This window comes from Rhinoderma darwinii, chromosome 2, assembly GCF_050947455.1.
Source record: "Rhinoderma darwinii isolate aRhiDar2 chromosome 2, aRhiDar2.hap1, whole genome shotgun sequence".
Lineage (NCBI taxonomy): Eukaryota > Metazoa > Chordata > Amphibia > Anura > Rhinodermatidae > Rhinoderma > Rhinoderma darwinii.
The window spans coordinates 211,141,391-211,162,625 of record NC_134688.1 but is presented as its reverse complement, the minus strand read 5'-3'; the positions used below and the strand labels follow the sequence as shown (position 1 = coordinate 211,162,625).

General features: G+C 39.8%; 1 long non-coding RNA gene across 1 annotated transcript; it reads right to left on the bottom strand.

The window, feature by feature from the left end:
* Nucleotides 1–4,947: 4,947 nt before the first annotated feature.
* LOC142742733 (uncharacterized) lies at nt 4,948–11,749 on the bottom strand. The gene is made up of 2 exons (XR_012881431.1): nt 8,431–11,749; nt 4,948–8,360 (listed from the first exon to the last, which is right to left on the bottom strand). It is a non-coding gene; the product is annotated as an uncharacterized LOC142742733 (long non-coding RNA).
* Nucleotides 11,750–21,235: the final 9,486 nt, after the last annotated feature.

Here is a 21,235-nt window from a genome sequence, read left to right as displayed (position 1 = left end):
ATTATGATGATAAGATCAGATTATCTCTATATATTGCAGAGATCATTGGTTGTATATGTTTTTTAACCATTTATGTATGTAAATTTATATGAATTTAAATGTTATGTGGCTATATAAACCTGTTAATTAGACACGTCACACATGCCCCAGAGGAAGACGGAAAGGCGAAACCCAGGGTCGGGCGAGAGTGTTTGGCGTGCCGCCTAGAAATATTAAAGATTTTTACTTACCTTGATGCTTTTATTTCTTGTTACTTCTGTGAGTATGGATTAAACTTGGCGTGGAGAAATCTTTTTTCAGAGGGTGTTGCACTATGTGTCTTCCTTTTTCCATCTATTAGAGACATAAGATCCTTTTCCTACCAGGAGTTCTTTGAATGTGGAGAGAGACGATAAGGAGCTCGGTGGAACTACAAGGATAAGAATTACCATCCACACCCTCATTGGATTGCGGATTGTCCACTGCATTTTTCTGGGAGAGAGTGTCCATACTGAATGATATTGGACTATTAGGCTATGTTCACACAGAGTATTTTGGGGGAGGAATATCTGCCTCAAAATTCCGTTTGGAACTTTGAGGCAGATTTTCCTCTCCCTGCACGCCGATTTTCGCTGCGATTTTCGCGCCGTTTTTCGCCCGTGGCCATTGAGCGCCGCGGGCATAAAACAGCGCGAAATACGCTTTCTCTGCCTCCCATTGAAGTCAATGGGAGGTCAGAGGCGGAAGCGCCCGAAGATAGGGCATGTCGCTTCTTTTTCCCGCGAGGCAGTTTTACTGCTCGCGGGAAAAAGACGCCGACGCCTCCCATTGAAATCAATGGGTGGCGTTCTCGGGCCGCTTTTGCCGAGTTTTGCAACGCGGTTTCCGCGTCAAAAAACTTGGCAAAATACTCCGTGTGAACATCCCCTTACCAGTGGCGTCTGAGCGGTAAACGTAACTGTACTTTATATATGAAATTTAGGGTATTTGTTGGATCATACCCAATTTAGTTTTGCCTGCTCCGGTCTGAGAGAGATATTGTGGGTATTTGAGCCAAGAGAAACCACCATTATATTTGGTCTTATTATTACATGGCCTTTGAAAATGTGGGCCAATTTTTATTGTATTACAAGCCTCCAAATGCCTTCTATTTACTTTGCCACATAATCATATTCATATACTGTGAGTCTGTGAACATTCAATGATATACATCAAGTGTAGTTTACTGTATGTACTTGTATTTCACATTTGTGTATACACTAGCAAATGTTGTTGTTTTTTGTCTATAGAGTGCGTCTTGTATTGCAGCTCAGCGATATTCATTTAAATAGGGTTAGGCTGCAAGTGTGGCACTGTTTTTGAACAAAACATGCCATATTTACCCTATGCCAACAGATGAGGTGGCATGATCAGTTCCTTCACTTCTTCATACTTCTCCATTCTGGTAGAACTTTGTCTCATCTGTCCATAAAATGTTATTTGAGAACTGAAAGAAATGTTCTGGGATTCCTTTTTATGAGGCTTACGAATGGTTTACATCTTGTAGTAAACCCTCTGTATTTACTTTGGTGAAGTCTTCTCTTTAGGGTATGTGCACACAATAACGACCATTACGTCTGAAATTACGGAGCTGTTTTCAGGAGAAAACAGCTCCTGCATTTCAGACGTAATTGCTCGTACTCGCTTTTTGTGAGGCGTCAATTACGGGCGTAATTTGGAGCTGTTCTTCATTGGATTCAATGAAAATGGCTCAAATTACGCCCCAAGAAGTGTCCTGCACTTCTTTGCCGAGGCAGTCATTTCACGCATCGTCTTTTGACAGCGACGCGTAAAATTAAAGGTCATCGGCACAGTACGTCGGCAAACCCATTGAAAGCAATGGGCAGATGTTTGCCGACGTATTGAAGCCGTCTTTTCAGGCGTAAATCGAGGCGTAAAACGCCTCATTTACGCCTGAAAATAGGTCGTGTGAACCCAGCCTTATTGTTGATATTGATACAGATATAGCTTCCCACTAGAGGGTGTTCTTGATCTGGCCAACTGTTGTGAAAGGAGTTTCTTTACCAGGAGAAGACATTTTCTGTATCTACCACAATTGCTTTCTGGGGTCTTCTGTTTTTTTTTTGTGTTTTGAAGTTTAACAGTACATTTTTTATTTTAAGAAAATACCAAATAGTATATTTCACCATACATAATGCATTTGCTATTTTTCTGATTGGTCTGTTTTGTTGCCTAATGATGCCAGATCTTTGTACTTCATATTGAGGGTTAACAGCAATAGATTCCAAATGCAAATGCCACACTCAAAATAATCGCTATAATTTTATCTGCAGAGTTGTAAGTAAAATAGTGAGGCCATAAACAGTTAAGTAGCGAACAGTCCAATCACAGTCCAATCACTTTGAAGCCCATGACGTTGGAGGGGGGACTATGTATGTAAAGTATTGTAATTCCTAGACTGTTTAACTAATCTTAATGTCTAGGAATACTATTCTATTAAAGGGGTATTCCCATTATATAAAATGATGGCATATGACTAGGAGATGGTGTCACTTTATGATCAGTGGGGGTCGAAGCTCTATCACCCTCAGCAAACCTAAGAATGAAGGGGCCGCAGCGCTACTTTAACAGTTTTTACAAGTGAATGTGGCAAGATGCAGTTTCCTGCACTAGGTTGCCTGGAGAGCTACCGTGCAGGAAGAACTTAGACTAGGATTTAGCACTAAATCAGTGCTGCAGCCCCTTCATTCTTAGGATTGGTAGGGGTCCTAGAGGTGGGACCTCCACTGTCATAAAGTGAGGGCATATCCATCACTTTATAATATACGAATAACCATCTAAAGCTGAAAGTCTGCACTTTTGGCTCAAAGTCATTTCATTTCAACTCCAATATGCTGTGGTATCTATCTATCTATCTATCTATCTATCTATCTATCTATCTATCTATCTATCTATCTATCTATCTATCTATCTATCTATCTATCTATCTATCTATCTATCTATCTATCTATCTATCCCCAAGACTGGAACTGCTAAATGACAAACAAGAAAAATGACATCCTGGTGATCATGCATGCAATTAATGTGGTGTGTACAGGATGTGGAACTGCTACTGTAATGTATATACAGTAGTTACTGAGTGCTTTATAGAGCAAGGCTTCTCTACCGGGGTCCCACCAGCTAGAACATGGTGATGCCGGGACCTCACCAGTGATTAAAGTCCATGGCCAAAAAAATATTGCTCTATCTTTTTTTTGTCTTCTGAACCCAATATAACATTAAAATAAGCGTAAAAAGTCAAGCATTGCTAAACCAGAGATGGCTACAATGAAAGGTCTCTGCTGCAAGATAAATCAGAATATGGTCACCCCTGTTAAAACTGCCTCCTCTTTAACTAGGGTGTGCCTCACAGTTTGAGAAGTGCTGGTGTAGAGAACAATCAACAAGGAAGAAGCATTAAATTAAAGATTCTACCTTCCCACTGTGACGTTCAGCTGATACGGTTAGCTAGGATCTCCATCTGGGACTACATGATTGTTTATGCAGCCGCACACTCCAAACAATGTTTATATACATGCTTGCAGAGCTAGATGTGGACCCTCCATGTGTTTTTAGTCTATGAAGTGCTTTATTATATTTATATATACTATTCTTTTTGTTTTTCTGGGAAATAGTACGTTTACAGGATTGCATGGATTGTAATGAACAACTACAACAGAGATTCATTTTGTCGGGTTATTAAGCAAAAAGAAAAAAGAGAAAAATAATGCAATGAATTCAGTTCAGTGTTAAAGGAGGGTCTTTCTACCATGGTTGTATCTCTCCTGCTCTTAATGAGATACAGCTTTTTGAAGGTGCAGATAGTGAATGACACATGAAACATCAGATAGTCCTTGATCATTACTTTTTTCCTTTTTCATCTTTAGGAGACAGATTCTCCTCCTCAACTGTTAAGACGTGTGGGTGAATATAGAAATGTAATTCAGCACTAATCTTTTATTCGCTGGTGCCAGGCTTCTTATCTGAGTTTCTGTTCTGTATTTTTTATGTTTGCATTTTAAGCTTTGAAATGTTTATACTGTTCGCTGTAAATACATGGCAAGAATAGATTTTAAAAGCCTACCAGTAACACCACATTTTGAGAATGATTACAAGTTCTATTTTAAGGGGCTCTATGCAATCTCATTGTAATAACTTAGTAATGTTCAGTGAAATTGCCAGCAAATCAGCCACCATCCAATTCCTATGTACTGGGAACAGAAGCACAGTTTTGTAAGATCATATGATTACTTAAGAAAATAAATCACTGAAACGATACCAGATCTAATCAGCTAGTGGAGCTGCAGAACTGACTTGCTGGTCAATATTAAACAGATTTTCTTAATAATATACTTTACTTTGGACACTATTGATTTTAAAAGTAGATTTTTTTGTTACATGTCGGAAGGTAATAAAAAGATCAAAGCATCTCCTCTTGAGTTAGCAAAAGTTAATAACAAATAGCTAAACTTTATACTATAGGTTGATAAACCAATATATATTTAAATATGACCTAAAGTGATATTCTGTGCATAGATATAGATTTAAAATGTAACATCTTGGTTAACTGCTGCCGCCAATAGGTGGAGCTGTGGAGTTTAATGCATACTGTATTATCTGACCCAATATATTTTTCAGCCCTTTACAATTCAGGGGTTACATGTACAGAAAAAAATGTGACATTACCTAGTGACAAAATTAATTAACAATTTAAACAAGAGGAGTGAGGACCCTGCTCGCAAGAAATTTACAATCTATGAGGAGATAGGGATGACACTGTCGTGGAAATCCATCGCTCAAAATATATTAGACTGAAATTTATACGAGTCCCAACAGACTCTCAAGGCCAGACTCCATTAGTCAGAATCCTAATTAGGATATTTCACCGATATATATCGAGAGACGAGAAGAAAACACACAGACACGCTGAAATGTTCAAAATTCTCATCTGAAGGATTTATTACCAAACTCAAACTGTTAAACTGAAATTCAGAAGGGGTGTAGGCTTGAGGTAAACCAATCAGAGACAATGTAACAATATTTGTTATTCAGTAAAAAGCATACAATAAAATACATCATTATAATTCTTCACACATTATGTTTACAGGTTTCTTATCTCTCTTTTGGACAGAATGTCCTCGTGGAGATGGGGGGAGACCTTCCCTCACGCATACTTGCCATCCCCCCCATCTCACTCCCATCTCACTCCCTGTCCATCTTCGCATGGGACCAAAGGTCAAAGATAAAACATACGAAATCAACATTACTTGTATTAAAGGAACAATGACTTTTCTATTCACTACAAAAGAACCAAGATGGGAACTCCAGACAAGATGGCTGCTGCACGAAACTAAATAATTTAAACATTATCATCACTTTCACATAATATGTATCTTAGTAATTCGGCCTCCTGCTTGATAATTCACAATGTAATTTCATACAGAGAATATAAGCAAATAAATCATCCTTCACAAACCTCCCTTTTTCTCATATTAAATTACAGAAATTATATATATTATGATTATGAAACTCAAACAATATATCAATAGGGCCACAACTAATATGATGCCATCACCAATGTCCGGTTAGGGTGTGGGGTCGCACCAGTGTATTGACAAGTCATGTACATCATCGTCCTCTTCTTCTCCTGTCTTCTGATTAGAACACTTGATACTGCTGACGGATTCACTCAGGTCTTTGGTCCTTACTTTGATCTTTGCTGATGTCATCAGGACTTGATTTGGTCTTTTTCATCTGTCAGACACCGTCTCTTTTAGTTTACGTCACCGGGCTATACACAACACCTCATGCTGTGAGCCTGGTGTGAGATCCCACGTAGGCGGATTAGTGGGGTGTTATTGTGACCCCACAAACCCTCCGCTCATCTGTCTTCTTATCTTGTCTGGGCGGCTGCTTGGAATTGTGACACTGCCGTCAGTTCATGACAAACGCGTTGTACTGGCTCCGGCTGCTCCTGCCGCACCTCAGTAATGGAGTTCATCGTATTAAAAATCTTTTAGTTCATGTTTACTGGCACTTTCTGGGGAACCCCAACCCTTGTCAATTGTTACTAATCTGGTGATAACATCTACGTACTATAAAAGTTGTTCTAAGTACATACAATAACAATGTCAGGCCCTTAAACTAAATCAAACAAACAAACACCTTTTATATAAGAAAAACTTCTCTGTTCCAATGGACAGGGCACCTAGAAGATGTGTAATTATTGGGTACATTTCATATGCACTTGGTGTCACGCTTTCCAGCAGGATTTGTACGTTGATCTGAGCTGATTGCCTGGAACATTTCCAGCTCACCAAAATATACACAGATTCCACATGTTTATCTGACAAATGTCACAAACCAATTTTCCTTACTCTAATTTGTATTGCATGGGGAGGCCTCTCAAGGTCTGTTCTCTTTGTGGGAGGCGGGTATGATAAGGTTGGCACCGGTCTACAAGGACTGTTCTGTAGGCAAATCAAACAGCTCTAACAGAATTTAGCAGCAACAGCTGTAAAGCCTGGGACATACCAATTAGATCTTACCAAATCGATCCTTGCAGTCTTGGGGCCTATGTGAGGTCATACACCATCAATGCAAAAGCCATCAAGAGTGCCTTGGGTCTTACCGGTTCACGTTCCCTTATCCGTCCACATTCTGTTAGAATCTGGTTCTCACGCCTTCCGCTCCCAGTTGGACTCGTCCTATGGAGAACAAGCTTTTTCATTGTATAAACATTAATTGATCTTAATCAAATAATTAATTTGAAGAAAAACATTAACAAATAACATCTTTACATCAAACGTTCACATTGAGCAATAACTAGAAATGATACATGCAAACTCATTTTTCTTCTTTATATATATATATATATATATATACATACATATATATATATACACACACACACACAAACACTGCACAGAATTTTCCTTTCACAATAACAACGACAAAAAACAAATAACTAAAAATATTTTCAAATGGGAATATTCCACTTCTGTACCTTTTATCTGACGCATGACTCTAATAGTCCAATGCTAAAGCTGATCCAGAACTTTACATAAAACTTAACTTCAGTATTTAATATTCCCACAACACTTCTTAAATACAATTATTAAACAAACTAACTTTGGAATAACATCTGGAGAACTGCTGATATCGTATTGTACAAACATCAGGTCAATACTTGGGATAACACTATTCCCCTGTCACTTACACACAACGTCTGCAGTGGGGAAAATACAGGCCGGGCTTCAGCCCCCCCTGAGAACAGGTCTACACACACGAGCACAGCGTCATACACGTCTACCTCGGGTAGTTGTATGTTCTGCAGTCGCTGGGACTGTTAATCTGGCCGGGCTGCACTTTTCACAGGTACCTTTGCTGTTTTACCTATGTCATGCCATGTGCACATCATGCAGGCTGCTACAAACCTAGTGCTTGCATTATTGTATCCAGGGACAAGCCAATTTACTGACACCTGGCTGCACATACCCTTGTTGTCAATTGGCTTACCCAATGATCCAATAAAGTTCCTACTACCAATGGGCCCATAATTGTGGGCGATGCCAAAAGCGTACCTAGAGTCAGTGTAAATGTCGGCCGTCTTACCTTCTGCCAGGTTACAGCCTCAGCGAGCACCTCCAACTCCGCTCCTTGAGATGAACAAGAAGGTGAGAGTGGCTTCTGGGTAATTTACCTGGTGCCTCGTATCCTGTTCTACACATGCTGTATATGATAAAGTATGTCTACATTACAAATTTACATTGGAAACCCATGTCACATATAGATAGAACATTTCAAAAGGGTGGAGTTTTATTGTTCCACATTTATCTGATGATCCAGAACACTTGTAAATCCCACCCACCAGGTCCTGTAAATACCTGATTAATACAAAAACAAACAAAATATGTTACTGAAATCTGGCATAAAATAAACAATATTCAAACAATTTTTTTTTTTGTTTTGCCTTCTCCCCATCTAAATCTGTAAAGACTCATCTGTGAGTGACGTCACCTCACCTCCTGTGTAAATTGGCTGGAGGGGGATCTGGAACCATCTACACAGAAAAACCTCAAAATATAAGTTACTGTCATACACATTTAATCTGGGTTACTCCTTGAAACTCATACACATTTTGTAGATCTCCTAGAACCAAATTCATTAATTCAAAACAAAATAAAACACAAAACAAAACTACCTGATCAGTCCCTTCACCATTGGGAAATCTTCAACCCTTTCTCAGCCACTGGGATAGGGCAGTGCTTGGCATAGCTCCCTCTGGCTGTGAAGGGGTCATAAAATTGCCTGTAAAAAGGAGAACAAAAAACAAAAACTACCTGATCAGTCCCTTCAACATTCCCTCCTATTTGGACTCTGCGAAAGTAATGTAGCAGGGTTCAAAACTACATATTAACATAATGAGATTAGGCACTCTATCGGGGGAGCACTAGTTTAACCCCCTGTAATACACAACAGCCTGGAACAAAAAAAGATGACTTTCTCCTGACAAAAATACATTTTATCTTTAAAATGACCTGCAACCATTTACCTGTAAAACATCTCACATTTTTAAAAAAATAACATTTAGGCAGCACTATAGCACATGCCTCATGTGTGAAAACAAAAACAAGACAAATGTAATTAGTTATTCAATAACACAGAAAATAATATATCTGGTAATATTAATTACTGCAAACCAATAAGCTGTACATAAGAATAGGGAACAGAGGGGGCACATACATGTTCAAGACCCCGTGTCTCACAATATCTGTAGTTTAATACATTTGAATTAACATTAAAACATTCCAACATTAAATCTTATCACATTATAACACATTAATCTGCAGTATAGCTTTTATCTTTCTACAAACAGATCCAGCCGGCTGTAATATTTTTCTCGCTTGGTGTAGTTACAGACGACTGCGCTGCGCGAAAATAAAACACGTTCCATAAAAAAAATGAAAAAAAAAGTAGAACTGATTTTAACCCCATACACAAAACACTAACATTTTTAGACATTACTGCTGTTAAAAATAGGAAACATACAATATAGTTCTGCTTTTATTGTGGCCATTAGTTTCAAACTTCAGACATGTTACATTACACACATCACACAGATGTCTCATCACATCACACATGTTACATTACACACATCACACAGATGTTTCATCACATCACACATGTTCACATTGCACTCCCCCCGTTCTGACCCACGTTAGTCACTGCAATGTACCTGGCTGCTCCATTTTCTTCACTCTTCCAATGAAAATTTACACCTGTATTTAAATTGTTCTTTCTCACATGCAAACATCCTTCTTACGGCTGCCAGCCTTTTCAACAATTTTTTTCAGTGTGTTATTTTGCCTTCACATACTTTATAATTAAAGCCCCAGCTCCTTTTGCTCATTCTAATGTTGGCCGGGACCAGTGCCCCAAAGCATCTTTGTCCAACTTCCTCCTGACCCCATGGTCGGAGAGCAGTAGGGTGATTTCCGGTAAATCCCCCACCTCCAGGCAAACAGGCCGCGTTTGCCGACAGATATCTCAGACCAGTCTATCTCCTAGACTGTCTTACCAATACGATATCACAAGTTGTTCCTCCAGACATTCTAGCAGTAGGATCCTCTGATCCCTCACTGGATTGAACATCAAGAACAGACAAAATGCTGCCAATCAACAATTACAAGAGCAAATTCTTCAACACAATCGACATTCATGAAACTCCATTGATTCAAGCAGGAGTTGGTAACACTTCACTTATGCAGAACACTTGCTGCCGGGGTGTCTTTCAGTTCATAGAGCCCATGATGTAACACATATCCCAAACTCTTTCCTCTAGCACTTTGCAATGGTTTCACATGCAAATTATATTTGGTAACATATATATATTATCCTCCCCGCTCAGCCGTTCACTCTGTGGGTTGTAGTTTAGGGGGTTGTTATCTATGTTGGTGATAATTTCTTTACGTGCTATGGGTCTGAGCCAATACCAATGTCCTTCACTGTAATTACTACTGCGACACAGGTGGCACCTGGGGTAAGTGTCAGGGTCATTCATTGAATACAGGATGTTATATTACAACGGTATTCAATCCAGCGGTCTGATGTTATACTACTACAGACTTCATTACTTGGATGTTATTTTACATCAAAGTGTATATGCCGGATTATCACATGTGCTAGAAATCAGTCTGTACTGATTCCCACCTTATGCCAGTCTGGCAATGCATACAACTGGTTTATGGACCCTTACACACAATATCACTGGCTGGCAATGCGTTAGGAAAATATAAATGATTTTCTAATACAGTATTCAAAGTTTTCCCTATTGTACTGGGTAATGGTATTGAGTGCAAATTCAATATAGACACAATTGCTTCTCCTTGCACTGGATTCTACATTATCAGGACTTAACCATTGAAGCCCCTGTGGTACTACATGATATTACTCACAACTATCTCACCTACAGTCAGTACCTCCCAACTATAATCCCAGACAAACGGGTAACAGAACAACTATTAATCCTCAACAATTTTACACAACTAAATAACAAATAACGCTACAACAAAGCAGCAAGCAGAAGTTTTGTTTTTTCCTCACAGTCCAAAACAACTCTTTGCATTTCAAATACTTCACATGTGAGTTACGACTTCTCTCTGCCATGCGCTACGTCACTGCATTCCAAAGGCTTCTCACAATTTTTCCTGGTTAACTATGTATTTGCTGGCAAAAATTCTCTCATGTCTTTCATATCAACAGTTTAAGATCACGTACACACCTGCAATCCTTCATCACACAAAAAGCTTCAACATACCTTTTTGGATCCATCTTGCAACCCACTGACTAAGGAGTCTCGTCCATAGAAGTGACGTTCTGACAGCTAGATTCCAAGGCTTACGCAATACATGTGTGAATGGTGTAAGAATAAGCTCCTTACCTACCGCGGTTTTTTGTAATTCACAGATGCAAAGCCAGACCTCTCCAGTGACAGCTTATCAGACGTGCAATCTTCCTGGGTTTTATCGGCACCATTACTGTCGTGGAAATCCATCGCTCAAAATATATTAGACTGAAATTTATACGAGTCCCAACAGACTCTCAAGGCCAGACTCCATTAGTCAGAATCCTAATTAGGATATTTCACCGATATATATCGAGAGACGAGAAGAAAACACACAGACACGCTGAAATGTTCAAAATTCTCATCTGAAGGATTTATTACCAAACTCAAACTGTTAAACTGAAATTCAGAAGGGGTGTAGGCTTGAGGTAAACCAATCAGAGACAATGTAACAATATTTGTTATTCAGTAAAAAGCATACAATAAAATACATCATTATAATTCTTCACACATTATGTTTACAGGTTTCTTATCTCTCTTTTGGACAGAATGTCCTCGTGGAGATGGGGGGAGACCTTCCCTCACGCATACTTGCCATCCCCCCCATCTCACTCCCATCTCACTCCCTGTCCATCTTCGCATGGGACCCAAGGTCAAAGATAAAACATACGAAATCAACATTACTTGTATTAAAGGAACAATGACTTTTCTATTCACTACAAAAGAACCAAGATGAGAACTCCAGACAAGATGGCTGCTGCACGAAACTAAATCATTTAAACATTATCATCACTTTCACATAATATATATCTTAGTAATTCGGCCTCCTGCTTGATAATTCACAATGTAATTTCATACAGAGAATATAAGCAAATAAATCATCCTTCACAACACAAAATATAAAAAAGTAGCTCGTTCAGTACAATCGCTGGTCAGAAAGAGGAGACTGCTTCATTCAGAATAGATTGGAGAGGAGAGACATTTTAGAGAGGGGAAGACCAATTAGTATTGAGTTACAGTAGTCAAAACAAGCGACAAGAAGAAGTTTGACTGTTTCCACAGTAAGAAAAGGGCAGATTCTGGAGATGTTTTTGAGGTTCAGGTAACATGAACATGTAAAGGATTAAATATAATATAAGTATCTGAGTCAAATATAACACCAAGACAGCGGACGTGCTCCCTTTGAGTTATGGTAGTACCACAAACTGAGATGGAGGCATTAGGTTTAGATAGGTTAGTAGATGGTGGGAACACAAGGAGCTCAGTTTTAGAATGTTTCAGTTTCAGATAGGGAGAGGATATGATCTTAGAGACAGCTGATAGACAGTCACTGGTGTTTTTTATTAGATCGGGGGTGATGTTTTGGGAAGAGGCATATAATTGGGTATCATCAGCGTAGAAATGGTACTGAAAGCCAAATCTGTGATAGTTTGTACATTATGGACTGTGAAAAGAGAAAAGAGGAGAGGACCTAGGACTGATCCCTGAAGAACCCCAGCAGCAAGGAGAAGAGGAGAAGAAGTTATAGAACAAGCAAATGATACACTGAATAAGAGGTCAGAAAGATAGAAAGAAAACCAAGAGAGAGCAGAGTCCTTAAGACCAATAGAGTGGAGCCTATTGAGTAGGCGTGGTGGTCAACAGTGTCAAACAGCGCAGAGAGAGTATAAATATAGAATATTTGCTATTAAAGTTAGCTGTCAGGAGATGTGAGACTTTAGTAAGGGCAGTTTGGTAAAGTGTAGAGTGCAGCATCCAGATTTTTAAGGGGTCAAGAATGGAGTTAGCAGAGAGATAGCGGATAAGGCGGGAGTAGACCAAGCTTTCCAGGTTGTAATGCCTCTGGCCGCGGGCCATCAGTTTTACTCACCTCCTGACGGCCGCAGTCATGGATCCGTGAGCGATGGCCCACATCTCTCCCTCAGGAGACGCCAGCGCTCACTTATGCTTCACTTGGCCATGTCCCGTAGGGTGCGCCCGCTCGTGCCCACTCTTAAAGGGCCAGCGTGCACACCTGAATTAAAGATCAAATTAGCCCATGAGCACACTGGACTATACATACCTGCATTGCCTGAGCGTTGTTGTCGTTTACCTATGTTCATCTTTGCAAATGGTCCCTTAGTGTTTCCTAGTTCCCAGTGTTCCCGTTCCTGCTACCTGTATCCTGTGTCCCGTGCTATCCAGAACCAAGTGCCATATAGAGTTGGAGTCGTGCTTCGCTGAGTACTATGCCTGTCCTGTTATACCACGCCTGGTGTCTGCATGCTGCCAGAGTCCCATCCGAGCCTGTCTTGTTGCTATCCGAAGTTACCACAGGTACACCTATTTGAACTATAGACTTTAACCTCTGTCCTGTTGGCCATCTGCTATACCGTTAAGGCGGTACGATGAACCAGTGGGTCCACGCACCCAATGTGACACAGGTGTTTAGAGATGAAGGGTAGATTAAAAACAGGTCAGTAGTTAGCAGTGTAGGAAAGGTCAAGAGATGCTTTTTTTTCAGTAATAAGATCATAATAACATGTGTAAATGTGTAAAAGTGTAGGAAAATATCCCAGAAGAAAGAGAGAGGTTAAATATTTTAGTTAGGGTACTATGAGAGCCGGGGAGAAAGACTGGATGAGGTGTAAGAGGAAAAGGATCCCTAATGCAGGTGGTGGGGTAAGAAGAAGAAAGGACTTTAGAGACTTCTTCTGTTTTTGGGTCAAATGCTGAAAGTAAAGAAGAGGAAATGTTGGAGGGAAGAGGTCGATGCTACTAGGGTACTAGGAGATAATATTATGCAGCAGGTTATCGATTTTAACTATAGAGTAAGTGGCCAGGTCTTCAGCACTGAGATTTGTGATAAGTATCAAAAAGTAATAGTGGATTATTTAGATAGTGTGGAGATGAGAGGTGAAATAGGTTTGTTTGGTACATTGAAGGGAAGAGTTGTACATTTTGAGCATAAATATGTAATGGAGGAAATCTGCTGATATATTGCAAATGTTTCCATAGACGTTCTGCACACCTAAAAGAAAGAAGAGTTTGAGGTATGGACCAAAGTTGCAGTTGCCTGTGTCACGAAGTTCAGAATATATATATTTTCATTGTAATGTTTGGCGGCCAGATTGGGATAGGAGAGGGAAGAGATAGGGGACAATGAGGACTGTAAACTGTCTATAAGTTGCTGAGTGTTAATGCAATGTAGATTTGTTTATATGTGATGGGTAGGCATGTCCTGAGGAGGCAGATAATTTTGGAGAGCAGGTAATTGGTCATAGACCAGGAGAGTAGAGTTAATAAAGTCAGAAACTGAGCAGAGCCGGAAGAAGACCTGAAGTGAATTCCTTTTTTTATGTGTAGGAGAGTTAATAAGTTGTGAAAGGTCTAGGGAAAAGGTTAAAGATAAAATCTGAGAGGCAAATGAGGATCAATGGGGATGTTAAAGTCATCCATAATGAGAGTGGGTATTGCATAGGATAGGTAATATTGTATATGAGGGAGAATTCTATCATCCGCTTGAAAGTCTTTACATACTTATATGTGTACAAAAGGGCTAAGTATTCTTATGGCATTTCCACTACGTCACCACAATTTTTTTCTAACCTTTATATTATACAAAATAGGACTCCTTAGTGTTTTGAGATATTTAAATAATTAAGAGCATTTGTTCATAATGACTACAATTCTAAACCCTCTAAATCTAAAGTCAGTTTATCAGAAGTAACACACATAGGACAATGCATACTTTATACTGATGTACACTCTCAATGGGACCATGTTCACTTATAGGCTTTCTTTTAAAAAGGGTTTTAGACTTACTGGCAGCTTATCCTGCAAGTTTGTTCTCTGATCGCAAACTGGTATCTGGGTCATTATTAATGAATCCAAAAAATTGTGAAACTCTCTAAAAGTTTTAACTTTCTACAGAACACTTGTCTAATAAGTCCAACAAGTACTCAAACCCTGACAAAATGTTATAAGTTGCGTTTTTCTTAATTAAATGTAATAAAATAATTAGAGCTTGCTTTTAGGTTCCCAGCAATGAAAGTTTCTCTACATCATGTTAATTAAGAAAAATCCCAAAACTGCCAATTTCGGCTGCATTCATTAAACGGGCTGGACAACTTTCATTTACCGTGTGAGTATTGGAAGCAGACAGTTCATTTTATCTGCCAAAAGCTATCTTGTCACTAGTAATAAAGTACACTTTTTACAATGTAATCTTCAAGGTATGATCATAATGTAACAAATATCATCAGTAGAAAATAAATATGACTGAATGAGTTTATCTTTTTACCAGATCAGACTTAATTAAAACCCCAATTTAAAAATGTGCTCTCTAGGAATAATGAATATAAATAGTAGTCTCTGTATGGCTTTCTGACATGTTGTGATAAATCTGAACATACAAATTTTCACAATGAGGGCATGTTCTATTTCTGTAACTGATGGTGAGATACATGTTGAATGCTTACAAAACAATAGAGAAGGTTTGTACAGAATGAAACATACTGTAGGAAAAAAAGTGTGAACACAGAAGAGGAATCCAATTAGGAAAGGAAATGTAGCAACCATTCCCTTGACAGATTCAATACCTTTCCTATATAAAATATTAACTCAGTGCTGAGGTGTCTCCAGAAGAAAACTATATTAGTTATAGGGGTGGCACACATCTTTACTGTGAAGAACCTTGAAATAATTTCTTCCACCAACCATAAAATTAAAGGTAAATACAATATAAAGAGGTAGTACCTACAAAGTATATACAACAAACAAGATACACTATTCCTTTGATTTAGATGTTTAAATTGTTGTATAGAAAATGGAGGTCAAGTTAAAGTCATGAAAATGTTCGTGGTTCTTGCTTTTTAGAACTTCAGATAATTGTAACATAGTAACATAGTAAGGTTAGAAAAAAGACAGAAGTCCATCAAGTTTAACCTACTATTCTACAATTTAAAAACCCAGTTGCCAATTGATTCATATTAGGGAGAAAAAATTATTTATGCTTTCACTCATCTGCACCAGTGGCTATTATGGCAAGAAGGTCTGATGACCAGTCAAGACTTATGCATTAGAAGAAAATTGTCAACTTCTATGTCACGATATACATGTACATGTACATGTACATCGGTTACCCTAAAAAATTAAAAAGTGTCCACCTCCTCTACTAGAATGTAAAGGAGCCTGATTTAATTTCTGTGGTCCTTCGGTGATTTACTTGCTGAGGTGTATGGAGTTGTGTGGTAAGTGGATATGTGTGGTGTATGGGTGTATTGGATGGGCTGAATCTTTTTGCATTTATTGTATTGTGCTGTATTATCCGGCACTTTGCACTGTATGTGCTGTCCCTTTGCTACTGGAAAATGATAAGTAAATACTATAAAAAAATAAATATTAAATCCCTGAATTAATAACCCAGCAATCTAATACACATAGCTTGTAATATTATACCCTGTTTATTTATACTTTGGTGATGTTCTAAAATATGTAGCTGAACTGTAAATGGCCAATAAAGTGTTGTATTTGTGTTTATGATGTATCTTAATGCCATGAGATAGACTTTATAGAGCATGTGCTTTTTTTCCAGAAACAGGTGCGGTATTGTTTTTGGAAGAAAGTTGACATATTTTTCTAATACCGTACAACCCCTTTAATTGTGTACTAAAATAAATACTTGTCAGATAGAGGAATAATCCAAAAGTTACATATTTGTAGGGGAGGGGTGTCCAAAGGGGCATAACTACCGCCATAGCAGCCATAGTGGCTGCTATGGGGCCCACGGTATGAGGGGGCCAGTGCCGCCTGCTGGCTTGGGCCACCAATGCCTGGTGGTGCCATTAGCAGCTGCTCTGCTACAGCGGTAGCGACACTACATTGAATACTATCTGCGTCCTTAGAACGCAGATACTATTGAACACTATGGCAGAGCAGAAAAGTATCTCCCTGTTCTGCCATTTACTGGGCTACAGGACGTCACTGGATCACACCGGCCTAGGCAAGGATCCTGTTGGCATTGTGGAGCATCTCCATTTGTCGCGGGAACGGGGCCTAGGTGAGTAAAAATTTTTTGTTCTGGTTGTTTGGGGGCACTGTATACAAGGGGGAGATGGAGGGCTATATGGTACTGTTTACAAGGGGAGGTGGGAGCACTATCTACAAGGAGAGAGGGGGGCACTGTCTACAAGGGGGAGGTGGGGGCTGTATGGCACTATTTACAAGAGGGAGGTGGGGCCACTATCTACTCTGGGGAGGTGGGGGATGTATGGTGCTACAAGCAGAGATGGGGGCACTAGCTACAAGGGGGAGGTGGGGGGCACTATCTACAAGGGGGAGGTGGGGGCTGTATGGTACTACAAGCAGAGGTGGGGGCAGTATCTACAAGGGAGAGGTGGGGGACACTATCTACAAGGGGGTTTGGGGGCACTGTCTACAAGAAGGAGGTGGGGGCTGTATGGCACTATCTACATGGGGCGGTGGGGGGCACTCTTTACAAGGAGGGCTGTATGGCAGAATCTACAGGGGGCTTTACGGCACTTTCTACATGGGGCTGTATGGCAGAGTCTACAGGTCGGCTGTATCATACAATATACAGGGGGGGGGGCTGTATGGCACAATCTACTGGGTGGCCTATCTACAAGGGTGGGCTGTGTGGCCCTCAGGGGAGGGGAGAGGGGGCCCAATCTCTCCTAGTTACGCCCCTGGTTGCGCACATGGGAATATGCAGAGCTCAATTGACAACTAAATAGAGGGGAGAAATACACACAGGACCACTGCTGTGGCAGCACATGGACCATTTGTTACAGCTCTTCCGAACGTATCGCCAGATGTATGCACCTGTACGACTATACAGTTCCATACATCTGTCATTGATTTAAGAAAATAACCAGTTAGTAATGAATTACTATGCGGTACATGTTTTTCTTATACAGTTGTATTGAAAAATGTAGAAGACTAGTTGGGTCTGCAGGATCCTTATGTATCCTCACCAAACGTATACAGAAAGGACTCATATTTCTATATGTATGCCCATTAAAGTCTTTAGGCATGTCGGCGTGTATCTTTGTGGGGATTTTCTCTGCGTAAATGATGTCCCTGCACCACAAACCTTGCCTTTATAGTGTTTTATGAGACTACAATCACCCCTTTTAAATTTGATAATGAGCAAAAATTTTTTGTAAAGTATAAACTATTTTTTGTTAAAGGGGTATTCCCAGAATCAAAAGTAATCACCTATCTCTTTCCCGTTTCTTCTCTATCTGTCCCAGACCATTATGATAACTTCTCCTTGGCATGATTCTGCAGAGTTTGCAGCCAGACATCTATGACTCCTCGCTTTTCCAGTACATCCCCACCTTCTCTACACAAACTCCCAATCCTGCTGCCCCCTTTAATAGTGCTATCATCAAGAATAAGAAAACTAGAGTAAACGAATCACGTGACCGCTGTAGCCACTGGCGATATCATGCAAATATGCAAAAGCAAGTATATTGAGAAGAGTATTTATATGTAGTAAAAAACTGTTTGATAGTATGTTTATGGTTTCTGGATAACTCCTTTAAAGCTTCCTCATATTATCCCTATTAGTAATAAAGCTCCTCCAGATTGGCCCTTTAGTAATAAAGCTCCTACAGAGTGCCCCTACTGGTAAAAGTGCCACAGACAAAACAAATATGATTCAATACTCACCTATTTCTAGTTCCATGTCACTTCCAGTGCTGAGGTGCAGGACACAGGCCTTTTCCGGACTGTGTTCTAAACTGTTTGTGGCCCAGTGCAGTCTGTCGCGATCACAATGCGCCATTCATCCGCATTCTCATAGGCTACAAGCCTAAGTGACTTATGATGGTAAACGTCAGGAAGGGAGCCATAGGCTACCATGCTCCGCTGTATTATTTAACTGTATCCGTATCCTGAGAAAGCGGATTTCCAGTAAATGTGGAACGCGCCCGGAGATTCAGGGCACAGGGCACAAAATCCGGGGTATATATACGGATGCTAGTGCAGAGATTTCTCTGCAATAATAGTTCAAGAAGTGCAGAGTTCATGCATTCCACATATGCCTATGTCTACATGCATATAGCTTTACAAAATCATCAAAACGGAAGAGGCACAAAAATCCAGATCCAGAAGCTAGTAAATATTTTGGTCACAGAGTTAACAAATAGCTTGATTAGGTACATGGGTTATTAAAGGTGCAACTGAGACTGTAGAGGGGAAGAGGTGACTGCAATAGGTTCTGCTCTTTCTTCCTGCTGTCACTTGCAGCTTTTCCAAACACATCCTTCCTCTACACAGACACAGAACCAGAAAATAAAACTTTTCATTCTGCTCCCTGACTTCAAATGAGGGTTGCCTCAAATATGGCACATAGAGCTAAGCATTATCCCTTATATTCTAGTTACAACAATCATTTAAAGTCACCACATATTGCATATGCCTTTGATAGTGAAAAGGTTAAATGGACATAGTTAACAATGATATGTTCAAACAAGTATGAATGTGTGATCTAAAATAGAGAAAATGACTTTGTATTGCATAATGCATGTGTAGTTGCATCTAGTCATATCCCTACTAGATGTAATTGCATCTGGTCATTTTATTACCCTCCTAAAAGGCCTTTACATTGTCATGGAATGAGCCACTGTTTTTGACCGGGCTCATGCACAAAGATGTATTATGGCTTTATATAACCTCCAAATTGTATGATACCCATAGCACCATAAACTGTTCCTCCCTAAGCCTTTAATTTCACACAGTATTCAACAGAAAAAAATGATGCCATGCTCCATCAGATTCTGTATTGTGAAATATTCTAGGGAGAATATTTCTGTAATATGTTGCCTTATGGAGGCACCATATGGTGGCAAATAGAGTGCCTATAGCTTTGTACATAGCTGCATGCCACATGGGCACCAGGCATACAGCTCTGCCCCCTTCCCAGTATCAATACTATGGTATACAACAGCTTGTATCTTCTATTGCCATTACACATACATTATATGGCCAAGTATTGGGACACCTAAATGAGATTTTATGGCATCCTATAAACCATAGGAATTAACATGGAGTTGGTTACCCCCTTTGCATTGCAGCTAAAACAGCTTCCACTCTTCTGGGAAGGCTTTCTATAAGATTTTGGACCGTGTCTGTGGGAATTTTTTGCCCAATCACCCAGAAGAGCATTTGTGAGGACATACACTGATGTTGGATGAGAGGGCCTGACTCGTAATCTTCATTCTAGTTTATCCCAAAGGTGTTCGATGGGATTAAGGTCAAGGCTCTATGCGGGCCAGTCAAGTTCTTCCCCACCAAACTCACCCAACCATGCCTTTATGGACCTTGCTTTGTGCACTGGGGCACAGTCACACAGGAAGAGGAAGGGGCCTTCCCCAAACTGTTCCCACAAAGTTGAAAGCATACAATTGTCCAAAATGTCTTGGTAGGCTGAAGCATGAAGATTTCCCTTCACTGGTCTAGGTCAACCCCTGAAAAATAACCCCATAACATCATCCCTCCTCCAACAAATTTTGAGGTTGGTACAATGCAGTCATGCAGGTAACATTCTCTTGGCATTTGCCAAACCCAGACTCGTCCATCAGACTGCCAGACAGAGAAGCGTGATTCATCACTTCACAGAACACGTTTCCACTGCTCCAGAGTTCAGTGGCGGAGTGCTTTACACCACTCTATCCGACGCTTGGCATTGTGCTTTGTGATGTAAGGCTGGCATGCAGCTGCTCGGTCATGGGAACCCATGTCATGTATCTCTAACAGTTTTTTGCTGATGTTAATGCTAGAGGACTTTTTGAACTCTGCAGTTATTGAGTCAGCAGAGCATTGGTGACTTTTATGCATTATGTGCCCCAGCACTTGGTAACCCCGCTCTGTAACTTCACATGATCTGCCACTTGCTGTGGTTTATAAATGCTTCCACTTTGCAATAATACCACTCACAGTAGCACAGTAGATCATGAAATATCTAGGAGGGAAGACATTTCACAAACTGACTTGTTGCAACGGTGGCATCATATTACAGTACCACACTGGAATTCTGTGAGATCTTTAGAACGACCCATTTTTTCACAGGTGTTTATAAGGTAGACTGTACGGCTAGATTCTTGATTTGCTTTATTTTGTACACCTGTGGCAATGGGACTGAATGAAAAGCCTTAATTAAATAATTAAGAGGTGTGTCCCAATACTTTTGTCCATATAGTGTATCATAGAAATTTTTCACAGTTGCTTAAACAGAATTTTTTAAAAACTCATACTATTCTAAGGGGAATAAATTACAAGCATACAAATCCTCCTGTAAAATTAAGTTCATCCTTTCATATTCAATATCTTATTAAAATTATTTAAAAATGTTTGTTGGTGCTTATT